Raw genomic sequence first — 6,634 nt, 5'->3', positions numbered from 1 at the left:
CGAAGTCTTTAACTAACGTGATACCGGAGTCAACAAGCATACTGTAGCGTTTTGCAGGTTCTTTTTCAGAACTAAAGAACAGTGGAGACGCGATTAACCAAGCACTGGCTTTATTTTACAACCACACCAAAACCAAACACAGGATCTACACACACATGAGGAGACTGACGAACACGTACACACATTTAGGGTGGTAATTACCTAACAACACACTCTACTTTTACAGGACTACACAGGGCACTAGAATTACTAGGACATTATTTACACAGGTAGGGTCAGCCGCTGGTCATCGTGCTGACCCTCAGACTCTTCCCGGCTACCACTCCCAGCATGCCCAGCGGTACTACGAGCGCCTAGGGGTGCTTCCTCCTCACCACCAGGCGAGGGCGTTACACTGCCCCCACCTGAAGCGTCTGGCGTCTCGCCGACGTCGAACACCCCCCTCAGGCTGTACTCGTATTCGGCCAACTGCTGCGGAACCCTGCGTGAGCGGCCACTGCGCCGCGGTGACGGCTGGCGATCCACGGACGCCCCACTATCGGCCGGCTCCGGCCCCGGCTGCTCCTCTGGAGCCTCCCCACACGGCTCCTCCTCCCGGGCCCGGTAGGGGGCCAGGCGGTCTCGGTGCAGGACCACCACTCTCCCCCGTGTTCGCAACCGGACACGGTAGCAGACCTCGCCCACCACCCCGAGTACCTCAGCGGGCCCCTCCCACGACGGCGCCAGCTTAGGACTGAGGCCTTTGCGGCGCCGCGGGTTGTACACCCAAACCGAGTCCCCGGGCTGGAAGGCAGGCCCCCTGCAGCGCAGGTCGTAGTACCGCTTCTGCCGGACCCCCGCCTGTGTCAGGTGGGTCCGCGCAAAGCTGTGCACCCGCTGCATCCGCTGCCGCAGGTCCCACTCGTAGTCCGGTCCAGCCGGCGGTGCCGACCCGTCTCCGGGCGGCGGGCCGAAGACCAGGTCCACCGGTGTTCGCATTTCCCGGCCCAGCATGAGCGAGGCCGGGGTGCACCCGGTGGATTCCTGGACCGCGGTCCGATACGCCCAGAGCGCAAGGGGGAGGTGGCGGTCCCAGTCCCGTTGGTGCCGGGACACCAGGGTGGCCAGCTGGGTGGCGAGCGTCCGATTAAACCGCTCTACCAACCCGTCGCTCTGGGGATGCAGCGGGGTGGTCCGCGTCTTAGTAATCCCCAGGCGCTGGCACACTCTGGCGAAGACCTGGGACTCGAAGTTACGCCCCTGGTCACTGTGTAACTCCTCCGGCACCCCCAGCCTGGCAAACATCCCCTCCAGCAGTGCATCGGCCACCGTGGGGGCACTCTGGTCCGGGAGGGCGTAGGCCTCCGGCCACTTCGTAAAGTAATCCATAGCCACCAAGACGTAGCGGTTCCCGGCCTCGGTGCGCGGAAACGGGCCCAAAACGTCCACTCCCACCCGCTCCATAGGAGCCCCCACCTGGTGTTGTTGGAGGGGGGCCCGAGAGCGCTCGGGGGGACCCTTCTGCGCCACGCACACCGCACACGTTCGGCAGTACCGATCCACGTCCCGGTGGCAAAGACCCCAATAAAAATGGCCTCGGAGACGCTGCAGGGTTTTTTTACCGCCGAAGTGCCCCACACCCGGTTGGCCGTGCACCGCTCGGAGCACCGCCCCGCGGAGCGACCGAGGCACCACTAGCTGCCACCGTACCTCGCCACTGGAGGGTACCCGCCACCCCCGGCGCAGCACCCCATCCTTTACCTCCAAGGCCTCCCACAGGGCGCAGAGGGCCTTGACGGACTTCGGGTGCGGGGCAAGCTCCTCTCGTGTAGGCCGCACTCCTGCTGCCCTCCAGCGGAGCACCGGGCCCACGTCAGGATCAGCTGCCTGACGCTGCGCCAGGTCTGGCAGGCCCACCCCCAGCGGCCCCTCCCGGGCCGTGGCCGCGGCGCTCACCCCCGCCACGGTGCGGACAGCCTCCTCACGCTGCTCCCGCCGGGTGCAGTGATGGCAGTCCGCGGCCTCGCAGGGGCGCCGCGAGAGAGCGTCGGCATTGAGATGGCGAGACCCCGCACGGTGCACGACAGTGAAGTCGTACTCCTGCAGGATCTCTATCCATCGCGCCATCTGTCCCTCTGGCTCCTTAAAGTGGAGCAGCCAGGTGAGGGACGCATGGTCGGTCCTCAACCAGAACCGGGTCCCGAACAGGTACGGCCTGAAATGGTGGACCGCCGCCATCACCGCCAGCAGCTCGCGACGGGTCACGCAGTAGTTCCGCTCAGGCCTAGTCAGAGCCCGACTGTAGTAAGCCACTACGCGCTCCCCATCCGGCCCCTCCTGCGCCAACACCGCCCCCACCCCCGAGTCACTCGCGTCGGTGTCGAGAATATACGGCAACCGCGGGTCGGGGTAGGCCAGCACGGGGGCCCCCACCAGAGCTTCGCGCAACCGGCCAAAGGCAGTCTCACAGCCCGAGTCCCAGTCAAAACGGCGGCCCTTGTCGGTGAGGCGGTGCAGCGGGGCGGCGATGCTGGCAAAGTCCCGGACGAACCTCCGATAGTACGAGGCCAACCCCAGAAAGCTGCGGAGCTCCGCGACGGTGCGTGGAGTCGGCCAGCCCCTCACTGCGGCGACCTTACCTGGGTCCGTAGCCACCCCTCGCGGTCCAACAACATGTCCCAGGAAGGTCACCTCCCGCCGCAGGAGCTCGCACTTGCGGGGGTTGAGCCTCAGGCCAGCACGGCGGATGCAGGCCAGCACCGCCTGGAGGTTCGTCAAGGCCTGGTCGAAACTCCGTGCATGAACCAGCAGATCGTCCAGATATAACACGCACTGGTTCCGCGGGACCGATGCCAGCACCCTCTCCATCAGCCTCTCGAACGTCGCCGGGGCATTGCACAGGCCAAAAGGCATGACAGTAAACTGCCAGAGGCCCTGGCCGATGGAAAAGGCCGTCTTCGGGCGAGCATCGGGAGCAAGCGGTACCTGCCAGTAGCCGCAGCGGAGGTCCAGGGAGCTGAACCAGGTCGACCCGGTGATGTAGTCCAGGGCGTCATCTATCCTCGGCAGGGGGTAGGAATCTTTCCGGGTGACCTCATTCAGCTTGCGGTAGTTGACGCAGAACCTCCACGAGCCGTCTTTTTTTTTAACCAGTACGGCTGGCGCCGACCACGGGCTCGCGGAGGGCTCAATCACCCCCGCTGCGGCCATCTCCCGGATCTTTTCCTCGGCGGCGGTCCGCTTGGCGTGGACCATGCGTCCTGGTGGGATGCGGATGGGCCGAGCGTCGCCGGTGTTGATCTCGTGTTGGACCAGGGCAGTGCGGGTGCAGTCCTCATCCCTCGCCGCAAAGAGGTCTTCGTTCTGGGCGAGTAGCTCCTGGAGCCGCTGCCGCTGGTCCTGATCGAGGCCCTCGCAGCTCCGCTGGAAGAGGTCCTCAACGGCACGCTTCGCTTCCACGCAACGCTCGGCCCCCGCCGCCGCCTTGTCTGGCCCCCCGGCCGACTCAGGGGCAGGATCCGGCACGCTCGCTCCCCGGCTCGCAGGCCTGGTCTGCCCCGGCGACTGACGCCGCCGCCGCCGCTGCCTCTTGTTCCCCCGGCTCCGGCAAGCCCGCGTCCCTCGGCCTTCGCCGGACCTGCCCTCCACCAGGTGCAGTCGCTCCCCCTGCCACACCAACTCCTGCCGGTCCAAGTCCAACCTGGCCCCCACTCGCTGCAGTAGGTCCAGCCCCAGAATGCAGTCCTCCTGGATGGGTGCAAGGTAGCAGGGGTGGCGCACCGTCGCTGCACCCAGACGGAAGGCAAGCACCCGTTTCCCCCGGACTGCAGCAAGCTGTCCCGTCACGGTCCTCAGCCGCAGGCTGGAGGCCTCCCATCCTGGGGGGTTGGTGCCCTCGGTGTCGGGGAGGACGCCCGGCCGAAGTAAGGTCACTGATGAACCGGTGTCGAGTAGGGCCAGGCAGGGTTGGTCCTCAATCCGGCAGTGGAGGTACAGGCCCCGGCTACAGCCGACTCGCCCCACGGTGGCGTGAGGGGCGCCGGTTTTTACAGCGCTCTCCGGAGCGGGGGTTGAGGTGTTCAAGGGCGGCCTTCCCCGCGCTGAGCCGCCCCGTTCCCGTTTCCCGACGCCGATCGGGGAGAGCGAGGTTCGGGTGCCCGGCAGACCCGGGCTCGGTGTCCTCTTTTCCCGCAGCGGTCGCAAATCAGCGTGCGGGGCTGTTCCGCGGCGGTCGCTGCACGGGCTGGCTCCTCTTCCCCCTCGCTGGATTCCTCCGTCGCCGCCTCGGTCAGCCGGCAGGGCGCACTGCGTCTGCTGGCGCTGCCAGTCACCCCGAACACTACCTCAGCCCGTGTAGCAAGGGCCAAGGCCTGCTCCAGCGATGTTGGCGCGGCCAGCTGCACGTGGCGCCGCAGCTCCTCGGGCGAGAGGGCCTTGAGAAAGGCCTGGAGAGCCATCTCCCGCTGCGCCTCCCGGGGGAAAGTTGGGTATCCTCGGCGGGCGAGGAACATGACATCCGCGGCGACCGGGCCCAGTCGCTCTCCTGGTCGGCGCCGCCGCAGGGCCAGCCTCTCCCGCATCAAGTCCGGCGCCTCCTCTACACCAAAGCGCAGCTGGAGGGCTGCTGCCAGCGCCGTGTAGTCACCTCTGTCCTCCTCCGGGACGTCCAGGAGCACCTGGCAGGCCGCTCCTTCCAGCGCCGCCGCCAGGTGGCCGGCCATCTCCGCCCGGCTCCAGCCATTCGTCCGGGCCGCGAGCTGGAACTGCGCCTCATAGGTCTCCCAAGGCGCCTCACCATCGTATCGACCTGGTCGCACCCGCGCCGATGGGTGTGGGAATCGCTGATCGGCTCCGGTAGGGAGGGCATCCTCTCTCCGGGGCGGCCGCCCCAATTCTACTGGCGGGACCACTACTGGGTAGCCCTGGTAAGGGCTGTGGCCACCTGTCGCACCCAGGAGTTGCTCAGGCTCCCTATGTGCGCCGCCGATGGGTTCTGCGTCTTCCAGCGTCAGCCGGCGCTTTATGGAATCAGGTAGTGTCTGCCACGAGTTGTTCATTCTGCCCGCTTCTGACACCAATGTAGCGTTTTGCAGGTTCTTTTTCAGAACTAAAGAACAGTGGAGACGCGATTAACCAAGCACTGGCTTTATTTTACAACCACACCAAAACCAAACACAGGATCTACACACACATGAGGAGACTGACGAACACGTACACACATTTAGGGTGGTAATTACCTAACAACACACTCTACTTTTACAGGACTACACAGGGCACTAGAATTACTAGGACATTATTTACACAGGTAGGGTCAGCCGCTGGTCATCGTGCTGACCCTCAGACTCTTCCCGGCTACCACTCCCAGCATGCCCAGCGGTACTACGAGCGCCTAGGGGCGCTTCCTCCTCACCACCAGGCGAGGGCGTTACAATACTTTTAGAATTTGATTAAAAGGGAATATAATATGGAATCGCGTATCTCAAGAAATTAATAACGATATAATTATATTCATGTTGCAAAAGAACTGCAACGGACATAAAAACTCCCTTGCATGGTTTCATTACGACCAGAATCGGTCTTGAGATATTTTTAACTTGATTTACAGTATTTGAGAGGTATGTCTTAACACCGATAATACAGTGCTTAAGTACTGCTCACGTATATGTTTCTAGGTTTATATTATGCATTTCATACGGTCAAATTACTTTTGAGCAACTAATAAGAAGCGCGAAACGGTATGCGTTTTACTTTCGTTTTGTGCTGGGACCCGTGGATTGATTAGAGATATCAAGTACATACAAGTCATTTTTTAAATGTTGTAGTTCGTCTTGAAAAAATGTTACGAGTACATCATCTATCAACAATTACACAGGTTCTGTTTCCATATTGCGGATTTTGGTTACATAATATTATTTTCTAGATTTCACGTTGTGAATATGATGGGATGTCTGATGGGATGTTTCTAAAAATCCATCCTCTGTAAAACGTCTAATCTAGTTGTCCTGCACATGTATTCGCTAATGAAGCTGTGTGTTCTGAGCCTGGATCTCTACATTTCTGTATGAACCAGCTTGGAGGGCTAAAGACAGCTTGTGTTTAAATTGAGTGTAAGGTAATTTATGCTTCTAAAGTCATGGTCAGTATTATTGTACTGTGCTGTACTGTGTCACATTATTTTATAGCGTTTTTATTGCGTTATTAAATACGGTGTTACTGTAGTTTACTGAGTCCCATGTCACATGGTCTGTGATTGAAACCTGTAAAACCGGTTTAATTCGTCACAGCCATCACTCTTCAGGTGTGAGGGTCTTCTGCTCAGAATGAAACGCTAAAATGTTTGTGTATATTCTAATGGTAGTGGGGGCGGGGTGTGTGGGAACAGGTTTGGTTGAAATCGCATTGGAGATCTATGTTCTTCACACCTGAAACATTTTCTCTGAAAGCATTTTCTTCGCAGTTTAACCGATCTTGTTACAGCATGTTACAGTTTACTATTATTAACCATATTAATTTTAAGTGCTTAATGTAAAATCTTGTAAAAATATATTTTCATTGTTCAAATATACATTAAGTCTGACTATCATATAATAAGTTAAATACAAAACTAAAGAAAAAATAGGGTTAAATATAATTCAAAATATTTTGCTAACAATGT

The sequence above is a fragment of the Lepisosteus platostomus genome, chromosome 13 (assembly GCF_059453375.1).
Source record: "Lepisosteus platostomus isolate fLepPlt1 chromosome 13, fLepPlt1.hap1, whole genome shotgun sequence".
In the NCBI taxonomy this organism is placed as follows: domain Eukaryota; kingdom Metazoa; phylum Chordata; class Actinopteri; order Semionotiformes; family Lepisosteidae; genus Lepisosteus; species Lepisosteus platostomus.
This window is presented reverse-complemented; position numbering follows the sequence as displayed.